This window comes from Chinchilla lanigera, unplaced genomic scaffold (genome assembly GCF_000276665.1).
Source record: "Chinchilla lanigera isolate Chin_1 unplaced genomic scaffold, ChiLan1.0 scaffold00008, whole genome shotgun sequence".
Taxonomy (NCBI): domain Eukaryota; kingdom Metazoa; phylum Chordata; class Mammalia; order Rodentia; family Chinchillidae; genus Chinchilla; species Chinchilla lanigera.
The window spans coordinates 34,991,000-35,012,493 of NW_004955409.1; the positions used below are offsets into that span (position 1 = coordinate 34,991,000).

Below are 21,494 nucleotides of genomic sequence, written 5' to 3' on the forward strand. Positions count from 1 at the left end.
GAATTTGCTCCTCAGAATTGGATTCAGTGTGCCCCTGAGAGGGCAGTGTGTGAAGCTGTGAGTGAGAAGCCAGAGGTTCAGTGGAAACCTCAGAAGTTTGGAAAAACCATGAATGTGGATTGTCTAAGGAGAGCTGCAAGGAGGGAGCAAAGGGGGCCCAAGAGAGAAGCCCAGGGAGTTGTAACCACTGGAGGTGCCATAGAGGTGGAGTCATGCAAGTCCTTTGGAGCTCACAGTGTGTCACGAGTTGCTTCAGATTCTGGATGTGGAATTACAGGACTTAATGTTTGCCCTGCTGGATGTTGAACTTACTTTGGTCTCCATGCTTTGTATCCTCTGTTTGTACCTTTTGGAATGGTAATGTTTATTTTGTGCCAGTGAATATTGGAAGTGTTTGACTTTTCATTTGTACAGGGGTTCAGAGCTAAGAGTTTGCCTTGCATCTCGGAGGAGACTTGGGACTTGGACTTTTCAGTGCTGAAAGTATTAAGACTTTGACAACTCTCAAAGATGGACTAAAACGTCTTCTTCATAAAGGGATGTACATGAGCCCTTGAGGGGCCAGGGGTGGAATGTTATGGTTTGTGTCTGCATTTCCCCCCAAAACCTCATGCAGTCATGGGGTGGACTTCTAGAGTTTATGATCCATCCATGATCTAATGCTGGTATTATAGGTGTGAGTGCTACACCTGCCCTGGGGCAGGTAGTTTTGCATATGTAAGGGACAGAAAGAGGCTGTTTGCTGCCACTCCTCCCTTTTGATCTTGCGACTTCTGGTGTCTTCTGCTGCCATGAATGGTTGCCCTGTACTATGTGCCACTCTGCCTTGGAGCCAGCTGAGTATGGACTGAAACCTCCACAAACTGTGAGCTAAATAAACCTTTTGTTCCTTAATTCTGAGTGTCAGGTATTTTGTCTCAGCAATGAGAGAAAAGTAACGAATACATGTAGTATACTCTTCCAGTACTCCTGAGAGATAGCCACTAATTTACTTAGGATTACCAAGAGGGAGAAATAATGAACTCTTGAGTCATGATACACATAAGTAGTCACTACCATACACCTATATATCCACATTATTGCTCAATTCTGTATTTAAAGGGTGTGGAAAAGAGACAGATTAAGCGGTACAACAAAATAACAGAAAAATCAGTGAGATAGGATTCACCTTATGGCAGAGCAAAGACCAATTACTATTCATATAACATGTTGGAAATGCCCAATTGCTCCCAGTGAAAACCATTTTTTCTGTCTTCCCTTCTCATATTTTGAACTTGTGCTAAGTCACTGAGCTCTGTAAATCTTGCTGGTTTTCCCTCGGAAGCAGCTTTTTGGAATAGGTGATCTTTAAGGTCCCCCTATTCTAATAGCTCTTCCTAGGAATGAAAGTGGGCAAGTTTTTTTTCTTTAAAGAGAAAAGTACAAAAACAAATTAATAAACACAAAGACATAAACAAAACAACACAAAAATAATAAAAATGATAAAGAATTTCAAACAAGGATAGGAAATTTGCAGTGGTTGTTGTATTACATATTATCTTCAAATTGGTTACCAAGATAACCAGATATAGGCATGTAAGATTGAACAAACAATTAAACATTAACAGTTCTTTTAACAGTACTTTAAAAACAACAGTTGAAAAAGCAATGCTCAATGATTTTCACTTTGGCTAACGTGGACCAACTTTGGCGCATGACTCTTGTACTTGATCCACAGGAGAATTACTTGAAAAGTGTTTCTTGGTTCTGAGGTTGAGAAATCCTAATCCACAGACCACACTTTCAGAAACACTATCTCTGCTATAAATGTCAATCTTGAACTTGGTGGTTCACCTGAGTGGAACCTACTGCCTTGAGTATAGTTGGAGCTATCAATCATCTTAATTGTAGATAAAAATATCAGTTTTTTCAAGACATTTTAATATTTTCAAATACCAAAAATATAAACAAATATGTCCTCCTAGCAATGCCTTAATAAAAAATATACTAAATAAAACTACCTGAAGAGAACGGTAACTATTGAAATAGAAAGCTATTAATACTCTAAATGTATATTTTAAGTTATTAAATTTATTATTTATTATTATTATTCTTAATAAATATTAAAAATATTTTATTGCTATAGAGATATTTTGTTTTATGTAAAGAGTTTCAGTCAACTTTAGTCTCAATTTCCTATAAAATAATAGTAAACTAATTCTGAATAATTTTAATTATTGAAGTAAATGTTTTATTTTTTATATATGAAATGGTAATATGTTCTGATAAAAAGTCTTTCCAGACATATTTAATTTTTCATCATAAATATATAAGCAAAAGAGAAAATTTGGAACAAAATATTAGCACAAATGTTTTAGAGTCAGGAATTCCCAAAAGAGGGATAAATCCCTGTAATACTGAAAGCAGTGGAATCCAGGAAATCCCATAATACTGAAGAGTTATGGAATTCAGTTGCTAAGCAGCAACCCAGTTCTGAAGGTTGGACAGCTCTGAGATGTAGAAACCAGGGTCCAGCAGAACAGAAGAAGACACATTAACTCTTAGGGCATCCCACTTGAAAATTGAACTCTTCCTTAGACCCAGAAAGCTCTGAGCTCTCAGAACATCCAGGAGAAAGAGAACTGGGAGCAAGAAAGAGGTAATGGGTCCCTGTAACCTGTTGGGAAGGGGTTCAGCCAGTTTTAATCTGTTTAAATTTTTAACTATTAGAATCCATTTTTCTGTATTACTTGCATTATGTGTTATTTTGTAAAGGTGTGTGTGTTGGTTAATATGTTTTCATTCTTTTATCTTCAAAAAATATATATAATATAGAGGAAGGGCAAGAGGCATATTTTTGCTTGAGGTTGAATTCCCAAGGAAAAGAGTCCCAGAGATTTTCTAATTGTTGCATGCTTATTTGTTTACCTGTTTTTATTTTTATTGAGGGGCCACATCCATATTGGAGTAATAGAAGCAAGGTCACAGAAGGCGGGTGTGGGGGCGCACACCAGTAATCCCAGCACTCCGGAGCCTGAGGCAGAAGGATCATTGTGAGTTCGAGATCAACCTGAACTACATAGTGAGTACGTAGTGAGACCCTGTCTCAAAAAGACAAAAAAAAAAATGGTGACAGAAAGAAGTCACAGAGCTGTTATGCCAGTGTCACAGACACCTGGACCTTGAAGGACCCTGAAGAGCTGTTTCAAACAAAGCCAAAGGGGCCAGGCCTGTGTAGCTCCCAAAGTGGCCAGGTATGCTCAGGCAGAGCATCTCCTTCGGCAGGCGAAAGGTGAGAGGCTCAGAGGGTACTCAGGTGTGAGTCTTAAGTAGCCAACGCCCCAGGGATCTGGGAGGAGGGTGTTGCTCCTGAGGGATAGGGACAGTGCCTCACAACAGCACCCCTGTTGTTTCAGAGCTGGACGTACACTACTTAGAGGAATCTGCCCATTTCTGCCAATACAATTTTAAAATCTGTGTGTCTATATATCTCTGCATCTCTGTATTATCCACAAATTTAACCCGGCACCATGAAATGAGGGTTTGCATTCCCTCCAAATTCACGTTACAGTCCTGACCCCTACAACAATATATGAGGGGGCAAGACCTGTGGAAGATAATTAGGTCCTGAGAATGAAGCCCAAGGAACCAAATCAGTGCCTCCTAAGAAATGGATAAGCCCTCTCCCTCTCCTTCTGACCCTTCCTCTCTCCCTTCCCGCTCCTTTCTCTCTTTTTGTGAGGGTGGAGATCTCATGGATACAATCAGGGCCCTTACAGGAATGCTTATCTCCCTTTCCCCTCTTGCCATGTGGGAACAGAACAAGGAGGTGGATGGCCTTGTGCAAGCCAGGCTACCAACTCTCATTGGCACCAGGCCCACTGGCACCCAGATCTCGGCCTTTCCACCTGCAGAACTGAAAAATAAATTTCTACTGTTTAAACAAGCAAGTCTATGGTATTGTATGACAGCAACCCAATCAGATTGCACGTATAAGCAGATGTGCAAGTATAAGCAGTGATCTGCACGTATTACTCAATGACTATGTGCATATTCTCACAGAATTTCCAGGAATGGAGACCAGTAGGAGGACAGATGGCTAATGATGACAGGGGAGCCAGGAAGATAAGCCAGTTAAGAAGAAAAGGAGATGAGAGAGGGCCATGTTGGATACCTGGAATGTAAAGGGCAACAGCCTTGCTGAGTAAAAATGGTCAAAAGGGACTAACCATGTAGGAAAGTAGTCTTGAGATACAACAGAGTTTTTGACATCATTTTCCATTTATAAACATATGTGGGGAAGAAGGTGGAGTGGTTAAGTATTTCTCCTTAATGTTTTATGGAAGATACAATACAGTTAAATGGTCACCCAGGGTAAATTTTCAGGGAAAGAGAAGATAAAGTTTGTGACCAGAAGTGCAAAAGAATAACCCTCCTTCCTCTGTGTGTTTTAGAATTTTGTCAGAATACATATGTAAGAATAGCCCCAGGCTCAGTGCTTCAGGTTTTCCACTGACTAATGAACAAAGGATCTCTCAGCTTTTCAAATACACATTTTAGTTGAAACATAGTAATTGTACATATTTATGGGTGACAGTGTGGCATTTAAATACATATATATAATCAGTAATGATCAGCTCATGGTAAATGACACATCCATTGTCTTAGGAATTATCACTTCTTTGTGTTTGGAACACTCAAAGTCTTCTCTATACTTTATAGGACTGCTTTCCCCAAATATTTGAACAGTTTCCAAAATGCTCACAGGGATCATTTCAATGACCTGCTACAACTCAGCAGGATTAGGCCCTTAATGACATCACTTTCTTCACAACTGTGGTGGTGCAGGCCTTTAATCTCAGCTACTCAAGAGGCTGAGGCAGGAGGATCTCAAATGCAGAGCCTAGCCAGGATGAACTTTTAAGCCTGTCTCAAAACAAAAAAGTAAAAAGTACTATGGATGTAGCTCATTGGCAGAGTGTCCTGGGGTTCAATCCCCAGTACAACAGCAACAACAAAAATTACTTTGTCAGGGTTTCCAAGGGTGGGGAGGTTATTGTAGTAAGTATGAAAGCAACTACTCACAGCTCAGGGTCCCTTTGCTCCGGGATCCAGGGCTCATCTCAGGTCCCTGCCATCTTGAAGGTGTTCACTGAGAACCACTGGCCCAGAGATGTCTGTGACTTATCATTCTGTCCAGCTCATAGTAAAATATTCTCTTCTCTTGTCCACTTCTCCAAAGACTAGCTGAGAGCAGGGCTGCTTTGAACCCTGACAATGGATGTTTTCATTCCCGGTGTTCAGGAGCACTCTCCAGTTACTTACATTCATCTTCCATGAGCGCCCAGAGATCGTGGGTGGTGGAGGTCGTTTCATCACACAGGTGGCCTGTCAGGGTCTTATTCAGGTTGTCTTCACTATATGCATCCTGAGCCACTCGTCTCCTTACTGTCATGCTACACAGCACCTCTTCTTTTCAATTCCCATTTTCTTTCTCTTTTCCCTTTTCCTATAACTTCCTTTGACTCTTAGAGTTACACAAAGTGCCCCTTAGTATGAACTTCAAAGTAACTCACTCAATTTGCTACACCAGCGCTGGCTCTGATAGTCTTTTTTTTTTGCATCATGCAAGTTCAGCTTGAAAACAAAAAGTAAAATCTAATTTCAATAGGAAGAGAGAGCATCTGAAAGCCCAGAGATAGGAGCTAAATCAATTGAAAATCAATAAAAAGCCCTCTCAGCACATCGTTCTCTTCAATGACATCTTTCTTAATGTTGAATGTTCTGTACCATCAGGCAGAGAGGGAAGAAGATTGATTTTTATAAAACTCAAGTTCAGGAACACACATAGAGAAGGTGATGGGACTAAGGAGAGTAGAAAAATTGAATTTCTGTGCCCTGTGCTAGTCAGCTTTCCATCACTGTGATGAAGCACTTGACACAAACAGGAAAGATTTACTTCAGCTCACAGTTTCACAGGGTTGAGTCCATAGCCAAGTGGCTCCATTGCTTTCAAGTGTCTGGTCGGGCAGATGCATCATGATGAAAGGGTGATGGAGCAGAGAGAGTGCAAGAGCCAGAGAAGGAGGGGCAGGATCAGGGAGCATCCCCAGGCCCAGGCCCAGGCCCACAGGACCCACTCCCCTCAAGCAGGCCCCAGCTCCTGAGTGTGCATAACCTCCCAATAATGGCATCAGAATATAACTCCATCAATGGATTCATCTACAGGTACAGTTAAAGCCCTCATGATTCCATCACCCTCCAAAATCCCCACCTCTGAGCATGTAGGCCTTTTAGGGGACAACTTAGATACAAAGCGTAACACCTCCCTAGCCCAGCCCCGAATATCTTTTGCAAGGAATAACTTTTGCACACATAGCGTTATGGAGCAGTGTTTTTCAACCACTACATTTGAGTGGTGAGTACCAAAATCATAGGTCCCAAGAACTCACCAGATCCCCAACACTGCCACTAATTTGCAGCAAAAGGGGCCCTCACTGAACTTCTTTCTGACTGTAGAATGATGGTGCCTTCCCATCCTGAGTTAGCAACATGCTCCAGTCACAGCTGCTGGTGACTTTATACAGTAGGCAAGGCTTTCAAAACTACAGATATTTTAAAAAGAAATATTTTCAACAAATTTATAAACTCATTGGAAATTTTCAAAAGCAATTTTAACCCAGGAGTAGGCATGGCAAAGCATTCTCCCCAGGTAAATCTGGGAGGCTGGTCCTGGGCCAGTGCCACTAAAGGCAAAACCATACGTTGTACCTCCACAGATGGTGTGAGTTTTTACAAGCAAATTACTTTTCTGCCTCAGCAGTGAGACATCTCTGACCTTCGATTCTGTCTTGCAGCTCACATCATTGTCGTGATGGCTCTGTGTCTTGCTTTATGCCTAGCTGTTTTCCCAAATCCCCACATGCTGATAGGTGATGCTTCTGGGAGGTGACTGGATCATGGGGATGTGATACTCATCAGTGCATTAGACCACTGATGGGTTTACAGCTGAGTATGATGCTGAGAAGCAAGCCTGGTCAGAGGAAGCAAGTCACTGTGGACATGGCCTGCAAAGGAAGGAATACGTATTCCTCCATTCTCCCTTGGTGTCTCTCTGCTTCCGCTGCCATGTCATCAGTGTTTCACCTCTGCCACGCTGCTCTGCCTTGGAGCCAGCTGACTTAGCCTCTACGAACCATGAGCCTAAATAAACCTTTCCTTCTTACAGTTGTAAATGTCCGGTAATCAGTCCCAGCAATGAGAAAGTAACAAAGACACTCTGACATCTACTGACTTATATCACTTTGTACTAGGATTTCCCTCATTTTTAGGAAACCAGGAGTCTTTAAGATCCATCAGATGATGAAACATAGCAACTCAAAAATAATGTAACATATCCACTGACTAGAAAGAATCCTGTCCATGAAAACAAATAACTCTGCTTTTCCTCCCAAAAATAGTTGTGGGAAATATCTGAAAATAAAGTATATTGAAAAATAAATATTTGGATAATGGTCAACTACCATTATCTTGCTATATAACATGTAGCTTCTAAATGTTCAACTTCATATTCCAGTCAGGTGGAAGGTTCTTGAACTAGTATCTGAGTTCTGGATCTCCTTTAGGCAATTCTCAATTTAAAAAGAAACTGCTGCTACTTTTACTTGCCCTCCTTTCCCTCTTCCCTCGCTGCAAATTTCCTGTTAGCTAGCAGACTTTCCAAAAGCCCCTCAACCTCTGGCTTCCAAGACAGGAAAATATCAAATGCCAACATTCTTCACAGAACTTGTAAAATAAAATCCTAAAATCTATATGAAATCAGGAAGGACCCCAAAATAGCAAAAACAACCCAGAAAGAGAGAGAGAGAGAGAGAGAGAGAGAGAGAGAGAGAGAGAGAGAGAGAGAAAGAGAAAGAGAGAGATTGGAGCCATCGCCATGCCAGATATCAAGTTATACAACAAATATATAGTAACAAAAACCAACATGGTATTGGCACAGAAACAGACATGTAAACCAGTGGACTAGAACAGAGGACATAGAAATAACCTCAGGCATAAACAGCATCTGATTATGCCACAGATGCCAAAAACATGTATTGGAGAAAAGACAGACTCTTTAGTAAATGATGGTGGGAAACCTGGATATCTACTTGCAGAAGATTGAAACTAGATTCCTTTCCCTTCCCTGTATTGAAATTAAATCAAAATGGGTCAAAGATCTGCTATGAAAACAAAAACTGAAACTGCTAGAAGACGGCATAGAGAAAATACTTTAACTCTGTAAGCACAAGAGAAGACCTCCTGAAGGGGAACCAAATAGCACAGGAAATAAATAATATCAAGAATCAACATATGGGCTTACTTACATCAAATTAAGAAACTTCTGCTCAGTAAAGAAGACAATCAGCAGAGTGACGAGACAACCTACATACAGAATGGGAGAAAATGTTTTTCTGATGAAGTAGTATCTAGAATGTATAAAAACCTTTTTAAAAATCCCCCAAATACAAATGACCCAAACAAAAAAAGAGCAGATGTACTGAATAGATATTTCTCAAAAGAAGTACAAATACCTGAATGTATACAAAGCTTCAACATCTTTAGCCCTTAGAGAAATGTAAATCAAAACTATGCTGAGAGTCCTTCTTAGCCCATCAAAAGCTATCATCAAAAACACAAAAAACAGTGAGTGCTGGGGCAAGCATATGATGAAAAAGGAATCCTCTTACCTTGTTGGTGTGAAGGTAAACTAGTACGATCAGTATGGAAATCAGCACAGGAACTCTTCAACAAACTAAAAATAGAAATACCATTTGATCCAGCTATACCCAGAATAGGTATAGCTATTATAAAGAATTAAAAGGTAAAGTACTCTATCAATTAATACATGCATACCCATATTATAGTGGCACAATTCACAAAAGAATTAAAGGTAAAGTACTCTGTCAAAAGAATTAAAGAATTAAAGATAAAGTACTCTATCAATTAATAAATGCATGCCCATATTATAGTGGCACAATTCACAGTAACTAAGCTCTTAAAATAGCCCAGATGCCTGCCAACAGATGAATGCATAAGAGAAATGTGATGTACGGCAAGCGCGAGGTCGTGAGTTCAATTCCCGGTACTGGAAAAAAAAAAATTTAAAAAAAAAAAAGAAAAATGTGGTGTATGTATAAACAATGGGACATAATGCAGCCATAAAGAAGTGTGAAATTATATTATTTGCAGGAAAATGCACAGAACATAAGACCATCATGCTTACTGAAACAACCCAAGCACAGAAAGTTAAAACATGACATGTTTTTTCTTTTATGATAAACGTAAAAATTTGTTAATGAATAAAATACAGTGGTGACACTGTAAAACTACAAGGTGGACTTCTAGAGGTGGAGAAATCTGTTGGGGAGAATGAGAAGGAAGGAAGAAAGGCGTAGTAAAATTTTAAATGATCAGATGAGTAAATGCAAGTACCAGATTTCCCTCAAGTGAAACTCACCATTCTGCACTGCTAACACAGACTAATTAAAGAAATATTGGAGGAAGGGAAGGCAAGAGGGAAAGACAAGAATTGCTAAAATGTATCAGTGCTTATGCTGAGCTTAAGGGTTCAGATAATGAAGAGATTTCAGAGCTGTGTTTATCAAATGGAAATGTTTGTTCACAGTTAAACAAAAAAAAACTTAGTAATAAAAAAATGTATTGTTTTCTTAAAAAGAAAAAGGCAAATGGCCTCAAATTGTTCAATAACTCAGTAAATTCATAAAAACCTCTTGTTTTTATGTTTAGATTCAGCCAGTACTTTGAAATGTTCTCTCAAAATACTCTTAGATGTATCCACCAAGTGTTCTGGATCATGTTTGCTTACAGATTATCAGAGGGGCAAGTGAGGCCATTGATTTCTGGTTCTTAAATCCTTCACAATGGGGCATGAAGAATAGTGCACTTTTAATTATTTGTTATTACTACAGTACAACAAGTAACCACCTAAAGTAATAGTGAAGAAGAGACAAGATCAGACTAACTAACCCCACAGAACTCCTAACTTCCTGCTAAATGTAACAAAAAGATGTACTGAGGACAAATCCCAGCGTCACATGCTACTGGAGACATAAAGAAGAGTCAGATGATACCAAAGAGGCCCTGGTGCAGGCACACAGATCACCGCAGTACAGGACAGAACCAGAAACGCGCCAGTGGGTCTTCAGACGACAGTGTTCAGAGGCGAGCTGGGGGACCAGGAGGCTTCTGGAGGAGATGACAGCTGAGGTGGATTTCCAGGAGTTAGTGGGACGTAAATGTGAGTTGGCGCAGAGAGAGTCTCAAATTCTAGACCGTGGAACTTGCATGTGATGAAGGCAGAAAAGAAACAAAAACATTAAAATCAATGATTACAAAAAGTGTTATGCCATAAAGGGGTTACTTTGGAATTCACATATACATGGACTGGAGAAGACAAAATCTAGAACGTTCAGTTAAGAAGAGATTTTAACAGTGGGGGAGCACAGTGAAGACTGGAGTTAGTACTGGAAGAGTTAAGCCCAGTCAAGAAGGGACAAAATCTTCAGCCTTGGCAGCCAAGGGTATGCGCAGGAAAGAGAAGAGAGAAGGCTAGCGACTGACCTCCGCCGTCACGGCTGTCCCGGCAGCGCCATCAATGGGAACAGCAAGGTCAGTGGGAGCAGCATCTTACGGAGTCAGAGGAGGAAGACGTGGAGAGACTTTCGGTTTGAGAGGTTAGTCTTTCAGTGCTTGCTGGGACATAGATAAATGACATAGGCAGGCATTTGGGAATGTGAACCTGGGGTTTGAGAGAAGAATAATGCAGGAGGATATGTACATGGGACGTTCGCAGCCTCGGGAATGGATGGGGTACCAAGGGTGAGAATGCAGAAGAGGGAAGGCAAGGAGAGAAGATGCCACACGTAAAAACCTAAAAAAGTGCCAGCATTTAGAAGGGAGGTTGTGTTCTTCCCACATTTACACACTGTGCAGAAGTTACACGAAGGCAGAGAGGGTCTGAGTTACTACGGTACTCCCAACAGTGCGTCCAGAGATACTTAATAAGTACCGTTGAATACATAACTGAAGCCAAAGGAAAACATAAAACCAGAGTGAGTGACGCAAAAGAAAGCAGGCAATACAGTGTCTCTATAGAAAAGGGAAGAGAGAACAGTAAGAATAACACCATTTATGACATCACTTCCTACATCAAAATGACAAAGAATGGAGACAGAGAAAGCTCTTGGATTCAGCTATTAGAATCTCATTTAGAATCTCTAAGAGCACGTCAAGTGGACTTGAACAGAATGGTCAAGGTAGAAACCACGTTGCAAAGGGTTATCAGGGAACAAGCAGCTTTAGTTTTTAAAGTTCAGATAAGAAATATACTCTAGCCTTAAAAAATCAGGTTTAGAAGGAAGGAAAGTCAGGATTCAACAGAGTCACATGGTCAAGGGAAACAAAATATATTTATAGATGTCAGCAAACCTGACAAGAGAAAAGGGAAAGAGTCAGTTTTACGGTAAAATACTTTCAGAATATACTCCTGTTCACAAAAGTAAACAGATTTCATCATTGTAGAACCTCTTGGTAGCTTTAACAACCTATTATGAGTTCTACATATTCAAAAGCAAACAGGACAACTAGACTTACTTTTAAAATATTTTCCTGGGGCTGGAGATTTAGCTCAGCAGTGCAGTGCCTGCCTGGCAAACGCATGGTCATTAGTTCAATTCCCGGTACCGGAAAAAAACTAAAAATATTTCCTTTTGCCATTGAATACCTCCTAAAATCACTGTTAGGTAGATAAATCTTGGAAATATTACTTAAAAAATAGAGGAGAAAACTTTATAAGCCAAGGAGAAAGGCAACATAAAACAGGAGAGATTAGAAAAGCATAGGTGAAGGGTGCCTAGTTGGAAAATGCCTCAGAAAATGTAAAAAGAGAACCCCCTCCACACAAAAAGAGCAAGTGGAAGAGAGAAAGCTTCTCCTTCCTCTGCTGTCTAGGAAACATGAAGAGAGGTAGTAAAAGATGTTAACAAATATACATAAGGAAATATGAAGAAATTCACGGCTGAACACTTCATTCTTTTCAGAGAAGAAAGGTTCAAGTGTACAGAAAGGACAAGAGGCAGGGGTAGACTGAGGGGAAGAGAAACAGAAAGTCTCAGGGGCCCTGGGGAGTGACAGGAAACAATGAAACTATGAAGAAATGAGGCTGGACAATATTGGTTTCAAAAATGTGTTTTTAACTAATTGTCCAACTAGGCACAAGTTTTGGCCTAAAATGTCACGATAGTGGAAATCACCATCACAGATATGCTTGCATAAGTCTGTACTTAGATATTCAAGCATGCTCATGGCAGCATTATGTACAGTAGCAGAAAATTTTTACAAATATCCGTATGTTACTTAATTGATGATAGTTCATTAAGTCATGTCTTCACAACAAAATACTAGGTAAACAGACCATAAGAATATCCTGACTTGGAACACCTTTGAAGACATTCTGTTAAGTAAATAAAACAAATTGTAGAAGAGTATGTATGTTGTGAACCCGTATAAAAAAATGTGTGTGTGTGTGTGTGTGTGTGTGTGTGTGTGTGTGTGTGCAAAAAAAATCAGTGGTCATACATCAAAGTGGTAAATATTTCTAAGGTATAGATTTGTGAGCTGGTAGGGAAGGAGAAGTTTTTACTTTAGCTCACTATCCTGTATGGATATTTTACTGTGAGCACACAGCACATTTATCATGTTTATGGTCTGTTCTTTCCCAGGCCTGCACTTCTGAGACCCTCCTCCTCTCCTATGCATAACTTTGTCTCCCAGTTCTGAAGAATCAAGCTTAGCCTGTGCGCCAGAGCTGGGCAGATCCTCCTAGATGTGAGGGCCCTATGAAAGATAGAGAGCCATTTTAAATGTGATGATAATTCACTTTTGGGACCTTTGCGGGGTGGGGAGTCTTTAAATTTCAGACCACAAAAATCTCATCCAGTTCTAACCTTAATTCCAATTCAAAACAACCAAAAAGGGATATTCTGGAACAATTTAAAACATTAAGTTTGGAGGGGAAAAAACTTTTAAATGCCAGTAAAAGCATAGAATTGTTTCCTGGAACATACATGTGTTTACAAGTAAAAACAGATCATATGTGATTTAAAACCAATTTTAAAAAAAGATTAGGAAATTATTTTCATAGAAACTCAATTTTCTTAAATTTCTATTTTATTAGTATTTCTGTGATAAACTCATAATTTTCTATTTTCATATTCTATTTATTTTTAAGAAAGAAGACATAGCTTGAAATTTACTTTTTGGAAAAGCCAAAATTTTCTCCTGCAAGGAGCAGTGTAGATGTTTCTTATAACCACTAGGGGTCAGACTATTACATTAATACAAGCCAAACCAAATTTGAAAAGTAGTATTGGTTAAGGGGCATGCTAACTTATTTTCCTGCATAACAGAAGACAGCCTATTTAAATTAAATATTAAACAAAGAAGATAATGAGAAGAATGAATTTGACAAGAGAGAGTCAGAAAGTTGAAATGATCATATATAATAAATATAATATAATAAAGAAGTCTCATCCTTAATAAAAGTTTCAATTATTCACTTGCTCATTCTGGTTGGAAAGATATTACCCCAATCCAAGTGGACTCAGATCTGAGGACTGATCACTCAACTGGACAAATGCTAAGAGAGCAGAAACAACTCAAATCATGAAACTGTCAGCAAAAGGAAGAAATCCTCATCTATAACGGATGGGCTGCATGACTAGCAGAGAATTGAGATGGATGGCAGAAACAATTTTATAATGGATTTCAGCCGTGCTAATAATAAATCTGAATCATCTTGGAGCAATGAGCACGTTCAGAGGTGGGCAGGAGGCAGCCCTAGAAATGGGCCTCTGTTCCCGTCTGGCCTCTGCCACAAACTGGCCGGTTGCCTTTGAACGAGCTCCTTTGTTTCTCTTGGTCTCAACCTATCATCAGAATGAAAAAACACATAGCCTGTGTCTTAGTTACTTTGTTGTTGCTGGGACAAAATATTGGACACCCATAAGTTAAAGGAGAAGCGGTGTATTTTATCTCACAGTTTGTGGCAGCTTCAATCCATAGTCAGCTGCGTCCACGGCGGCATGGCAGAGGGGCATGGCAAAGGAAAAACACTTAGGATACGGTGGCAAGAAGCAGAGAGGATTCAGCAGCAGAGGGGGAGGGAGGCATACACCCTCTCGGATCACGGCCACAGTGACTCCCTCTTCCCACCAGGCTTCACCTCCCAGCATCTCCCCCAGACAGAAACCCATCCGCGGGTGAATGCAGTGATGAGTATCACACACTCAGGATCCAGTCACCTCGCCAGGGCCCCACCTAGGAGTGCGTGAGACTTCAGGGGGACATCGAGGCATAAACTACTATAATCTCCAAGCCTTATAATTAAGCCAAAATATTCAACAATATTATTATATGAATAACAGAAAATGAGGGCAAAATTTACCAAAATTTAATGTTAAAAAAATTAAAGCTGTTAACTGCTAAGACAAGTTATGATGATCTGTTTCCATGAAAAAGTGAAATAAAGTGAGATCATACATTGTATCCACAGTCAGACAAAGTAATAAACCAAAACTCAAACTTCAATTTATGTACATATTGATGACACCATTCCAAAGTAAGTAAGTATAGTGAACACATATGCTGATCATTCTCTGGAGTGATTTTTAAAAACGAAAATGCTTACCTGTTTGGGGTAGAGCAAAATTGATGGACATGAGTAGGGTGGCTGTAAAGATGCAGCTGTATTTTATTTCTTTATAATTGTTTTATTATTTCTACCCGTGTGAATGTATTACCTATTCAGACTTTTTAAAAGTTTAAACACCTCTTAGATGGAGCAAAAGTACAAAATCAAATTGAAAGTAAAAAGTCTCCCATGGTTGGAAAGTGGATTAGAAATAACGTGGGGATGTCTGTTGTTAATGCAAAGGGGAAATAAAGCAGGATACTATGTTTTAAATGGGCTGCATCAGGGGCTGGGGATTTAGCTCAGCGGCAAAAGTGCCTGCCTGGCATGCACAAGGTCGTGAGTTCGGTTCCCGGTACTGGAGAAAAAAACAAAAAAAATAAAAAAAATTTAAAAATAAAAAAAAATAAATGGGCTGCATCAAATCCCCTCAGTTAAGTGACCACACCAGAATGGCTATGGCCAAGAGGTCCCTCTGGCCATTGTATCACATGGTCCTCATTGTCACTGAGCTGCCTAGGCCTGGCCCTCTATCCAGAGAGACATTATCTCAAGACAAGGAAAAACTTTCTTCCTAAACACAAATATGTATCTTAATAAAAATTAATGTATCTTAATAAATATTAATGTAGGCAAATGCAATAGAGAAGACCTTTAGGCAAATCGGTTCCACAAATAGCTAAACCACAACTCACAGACTTCTCAACATATAGCTCTAACACACTTTTTACCAAAATTTGTAGATATAAGTAACATTTTTGGTTTTTTGTTTTGTTTTGATTTTTCTGGTATCAGGAATCGAACTCATGACCTTGCACTTGCCAGGCAGACACTGTGCCTCTGAGCTAAGTTCCCAGCCTCAAGCAAGATTAATTTAAAAGTTAATATGAAAATATGAAGGAGCTAAAATAAACAAAATAATTTTGAAAAAGAATAAGAGGAAAAATCAATATGATTCATTTCAATGTATTATAATAGCTACAGTAATCAAGATGGCATGGTATTGCTAATAGATTAGACAGTGGTCAATAGAACACTTCAGTCAGAGCCCAACATATACCACACAAAAAATGTCCTGCTTCTTTTTCACAAAGGTCCAAGGTAATTCAATAGAGAAAGGACAAATATTTCAACCGCAGAGCTGGAGTGCTTGTACATTGAGAGGCCAAAAAGGTGAACCTTGGCCTAACTTTCACACGTTAAACACACATTAACTCAAAAAAGATTAAATACCTAAATGGATAAGTAAAATTTAAAACTTTTAGGAGAAAGAAAAGAGAGAAACTCTTCAGAATCAGGACTAGCAAAGAGTTCTTAGACTGGACTCCCAAAGCACAATCCACAGAAGAAAAAAAATTCATAAATTGGCCTCCAGAAAAATTTGGAATTTTTAGTGCTTAAGAATCTACTCAAAGAATGAAAAGACAAGTTACAAACTAATAGAAAATATTGGCAGACCCTAGGAATAACAAGTGACTAGTGTCTAGAATAAATAACTCCAAAACTCCAATAAAAAATCCAGTTAGAAAATGGGAAAATGAGGTGAACAGACATATCGCTGCAGAGAATAACAGATGGCAGATAAGCACATTAAAAGATGGTTAACCTTGCTAATGAAACGTAAAATAAAAAACAATGGAGATGCCACTGAACACCTATCAGAATGGTAAAAATAAGAAGTCGTGACAACTCAAATGCTGACCAAGATGTAGAGACACAGGGTTATTCATAACCACCATATGAATGCTACTAAAAAATGTTACAGTCACTCAAGACCAGTTTTATAACTTCTTAAAATCCTAAAGATGCAACTGCCATATTATCAGAAATTGCACACCCCAGCTTTAACCAGAGAAAAGACACTTATATTCATAGGAAAACTTACTCATGAACAGTTTCGGTTACTTTATTTCTAATAGCCTAAAGTTTAGATACAAAATCTGGTGTGTTTATTCCATGCAATACTATTAAGCAGTAAAAAAAAGTGAATAGACTATCGATAAGCAATAACTCCAGAGAAGTGTGCTAAGTAAAACAAAAAATCCCCAAAGGCTACATACTGTATGATGCTATTCACATAATGTTCTTGAAATGAGAAAATAATGGAATTCAAGAACAGATTAGTGATTAACCAAGGCTGAGAGGAGGGTAGAGGAACCAGGGAAAGGAAGGAAGTTTGGCTATGAAAGAACAGTATAAGGATACTTGCAGTGATGAAAATTTTCACATGTCTTGACTCTATGTCAATATCTCGATTATTGATTATACTATTGTACCACTATTCTGCAAGATATTATCATTGGGAGAAAATGATCAAGAGTGCATGAGGAGCTGGGGATTTAGCTCAGTGGCACAGCACCTGCGTGGTAAGTACAAGGTCGTGAGTTCAATTCCCGGTACCGGAGAAAAACAAAACAAAACAAAAAAGAGCACACGGAATTTCTCTGTATTATTTCTTACATCTCTATGTTAATCTACACCTTAGAATGTTTGGCTTTATATACTTGCGTTTGTGTGTGTATATATAATACAGTCACGAGTTTAGTTTGATATGCAAATACAATCGTGTGCATATACAATGGGTCATTAGGCAGTTTCACCATTTTGTGAACATCAAGGAGTGTAATTACACAGCCTAGATGGTAGAGGTCAATCATTCAATATGGACTCAATACAATCAAGATAGGAGGTAAATACAAGAGCTGTGAGGCTGCAGCTGGAGTAACACGGAATGCTGTTTCTATGTCAGGAGAAGAAATACATTCTAAAACAGTGGTAAGAAGTACAGCATTGCAAATATATAAAAACAGTGATGTGGTCATTTATTATTATTTTATGTGCTATGTATACAGTGTTATACACTGTGCAAACTGTATTTGCTGAAGTGTTCATATGACTGGCAGTGCAGTAGGTTTGTTTACTCCAGTTTCATCACAAGTGCATGAATAATGCCCTCTGCTGGGACATAACAATGGCTGGGGCTTCATTAAGCAATAGGAATTTTTCAATTGTAATCAAGAGATCACCATCATATATGTCATCCATTGTTGACCAAAACACGTCATTATGCTGTGTATCTCTCTCTCCCCTGATATTTATTTATATATTTATATATTTACACTTATAAAATCACTTCAATTTTAATTGCAAAAATGAGGGCTACGGGAGCTATGCATATTTTCTTTGCTGGTTAGGTGTGTGTATACACATACATGTGTGTGTTCTCACATTATGCAGTTGTTTTCAGTAAGTTCCAAACCGACCTTTCTCTCTGCTTCATGCTCCTGGGATTAGAACTCCATAAACCATATTTCCACTGATAGAGCTTCTTCTCTCCCTAGTGCCAACAACAGCAGGAAACCAAGAAAAGCTAAGAGACTGAAGGAGAATAAAGTGCCTTCCACCTCCTCACTTGCTATATTCCTCCAGCCATCATGCAGTAACACATCTTCTTCACCTAAGAGTAGAAAGAATATCCAATAACAGTACCTGACTCTAATTTGCATTTTCCCAATACTTGCAAAACTAGTTGCATGGAATAGGTGTCAGGAAACTTTCACTATAAAGGACCAGACAGTAAATATTTGAAGCTTTGTACGTGACATCCTCTTATAACAACTACAAAATTCTGCCACGGTAGCTGCACCATAGACACTATTTAAGTAAATGAGAGGCAAGTATAATTTTACTTATGGATACTGACATTTGAATGTCACATAATTTTCACAAGACTTGAACATTATTATTGTTATGGGTCCAACTGCAACTCCCAGAAAGGTATTTTGTAGTTCGACCCTCTGTCCCTGTGAACGTGATCTTTTGGAAACCATGTCTTTGTGCGTAAGATGAGCTCGTGAAGGTGCCTCTAGTTCAATACAACGGCTGTCTTCGTGAGAACAGGAAAGCATCACTTACAGCTGTGAGCACAGAGAGGAGAACCCGAGGTGAATGTGGAAGCGATGCAGCCATGAACACAGGGATGCCCAGGACCCACAGCCACCGCCAGAAGCCAGCGAGGGAGGATCCACACTCAGGCTCCCGAGGAGCATGGGCTTCCTGACACCTAGCGTTTGAACTTTTAGCCTGTGGAGCTGTGAGAGAATAAATTTCTGGTATTCTAAGCCATCTAGTTTGTAGGGCTTTGTTATAGTAGCCATAGGAAACGTACAACGTTCTTTAGATTTTTTTCAACCATGTAAAAATGTAAAAGCCATTTTAACTCACAGGCCATACTCAAAACAAGCTAGACTTGGCCTATGGGCTGCAGTATACAGAATCTTGTCTGTCATCAAACCCCTGTCCTCTCAATCTGATTCCCACTAAGATATCAGAGCCAGCCATGCACTGCCCTCCCAAAGTCAGAGTCTTATCTCCATACTACTAAATTTTAATAATTCCAATTCCCTTCTCCTTCCTTTAATGGCTTAGTGGCTACTTCCATTCTATTTTCCTGTTCTTTTTCTTCTTCATTTACCTCTGTGACAACTATATATGTAGTTATCAACTAATTTTTTTATAAAATTCTCTCAGTTGGGATAATTGTGTGATTTATTTCTCCTGACTGCTCTCTAACTGGCATAATTTCCTTTCTACAATATTCTTCAAGACTTTATATGAAATATACTAACCTTTGGATGCCTTGGTAATTACTACATTTAATTTTAGGTAATTAAAATAATTCTTTACAGAGTTGGAAGTTCTGACATAAAAATTGAATACCTTGACTTGAACTTTTACTAGCAATCATTCTTATTTTAATTGATTTACTCCCCCTGAGAATTTCCAAGTACTTTAGAACTAAAGAATCTTGGTGCGTTACCCTGAAGACAAATCAAGGCTGCCAGCGTCTTACAAAGTTAAATGCACACCTACCTTTCACTGGGTAATTCCATCCTAGGTGTTTACCCAAGAGAACCAAAAACATGTATTCACAAAAACACCCATACAATGTGTTCACAGCAACTTTATAACAGCCCAAATCTGGAAATAAATTTCCATCAACAAGATAATGGATAGAGAAACAGGTATGTCTGTACAATGCAATACTACTCATCAACAAATAAGAATGAACTAATTCCAAACAAGAATGAATCAACTAATACATAAAACAACACAGAAAACCATAGAGAAATGTTGAACAAAAGAAAAAAGGCACAAAAAATTATATATTAATTAAATAGGAGGAATTAACTCTTATGCTCTATAGCATAATAAGGCAAACAGAGGCTACAACAATTTATGATACATTTCAAAATAACTAGAAGACTATGCAGTTTCAAATAGAAATGATAAATAGCTAAGAATATGCACACACTAATTCCCCTGCTTTGATCTTACATTGTACATGTTTTAAAGTATTTTGTCATATACCCTATAAATAAGCACAGTTATAAAATTTAAACTTATGTTTATTAAACTTAAAAATTTAAATAAAAATCACACATATAATTTTGCTTATATTAAGTTCAAAGACAGGTAAAATTCTAATGACAGAAATTACAACAGTTGCCTTTTAAAAGACATTTTAAGATACTTACTTAAATGCCACCTGTATTTTCTAACACCAGTAATATGTGTGTTTAGATCTTCCCATTTTCTAGTTGAATTTTTAGAGTTAAATTTTCAGAGTTGTTTATTCAGGAAAAAGTGTTAACTAGGAAGTGGCAGAATAGATTTGGGGTTGAAAGAAATATATCTTGATTTAGGGATTTGACAGAGGCTTATACATCTGTCAAAGCACATTGATCTGCACTCTTAATGTGTGCATTCTACTCTATGTATGTCTTAAGAAAACTCAGAGAATAAATTTTGGAGAATGAATTGAAAATAATCTAAGTTGTCATCAATAAGAAAATTAGTGGAATAATTATGGAAATATGAAGTTTTTTTCTTCCGTAATGAAGTACATTTACTTAAAGTATCATGAAACATTTCCTGAATATATTATTGTTTTTTAAAAATAAGTCACATATAAGTAGGCATAATATGATCATACTGTTTAAAAATCTATAAGTGTGTGCAAAGAAATAAGCGTTTACAAATGCAGATCGAAAACAGCTAGAATGGGGCTGGGGATTTAGCTCAGCGGCAAAATCGCCTGCCTGGCAAGCACGAGGTCATGAGTTCAGTTCCCGGTACCGGAGAAAAACTAAAAAAAAAAAAAAAAAAAAAAAAAGAAAACAGCTAGAAGGAACCATCTAAATTGGTAAAGCAGTTAACTGGAAAGCAATTCTAAAAAGAGGGTACATACAAGAATTTAAACTTGAATTTTACAATGACCACATAAATCTAGATCCTGGAACAATGGTTGATACATAGTAGATAATAGTTTGTTGAACAAATTAGTGGATTAATTAATAAATTACTAGTTTCCATAACATTAGAACAAAAATTCAAAGTAAAAAAGTACAAACAAGTAAAATCAGTAGAAATCCTAAAATCTGGCTCTCAGAGGAGTATTCTTTATATTTTGGTATATACATATATACCAAGCTGTTTCTTTTATTTATTTTTGTGATTGGTTAAAAATTATATCTATTTATGGTGTGTAACGTGGTGCTTTGATATACATACGCATTGTGTAACTGTTGAATCAAACTAATTAACATATTCATTTCTTCACATACTCTTCTTTTTCAGTGCATATGGTAAGAACACTTAAAATCTATTCTCAGCAATTTTCAATCATACAATATGTTGTGATTAACAATAGTCATTATGTTGTCCAGATCTTCTGAACTGATTCCTCCCACTGAGCTGAAAT

General features: G+C 38.3%; 2 long non-coding RNA genes across 3 annotated transcripts in view; one reads left to right on the top strand and one right to left on the bottom strand.

The window, feature by feature from the left end:
* Positions 1–2,912: 2,912 nt before the first annotated feature.
* On the bottom strand, positions 2,913–10,324 carry LOC102019985. The gene is made up of 5 exons (XR_259802.2): positions 10,113–10,324; positions 8,709–8,773; positions 8,346–8,403; positions 5,065–5,616; positions 2,913–3,013 (listed from the first exon to the last, which is right to left on the bottom strand). It is a non-coding gene; the product is annotated as an uncharacterized LOC102019985 (long non-coding RNA).
* A 131-nt stretch (positions 10,325–10,455) lies between these two features.
* LOC102020220 overlaps positions 10,456–21,494 on the top strand; it is a 31,905-nt gene continuing 20,866 nt past the window's right edge. Inside the window, exon 1 of one of the 2 annotated variants that reach the window (XR_001232614.1) lies at positions 10,456–10,715. This is a non-coding gene — a long non-coding RNA (uncharacterized LOC102020220). The remainder of the gene's footprint in view (positions 10,716–21,494) is intronic. The other variant, XR_259803.2, reaches the window with a different exon arrangement.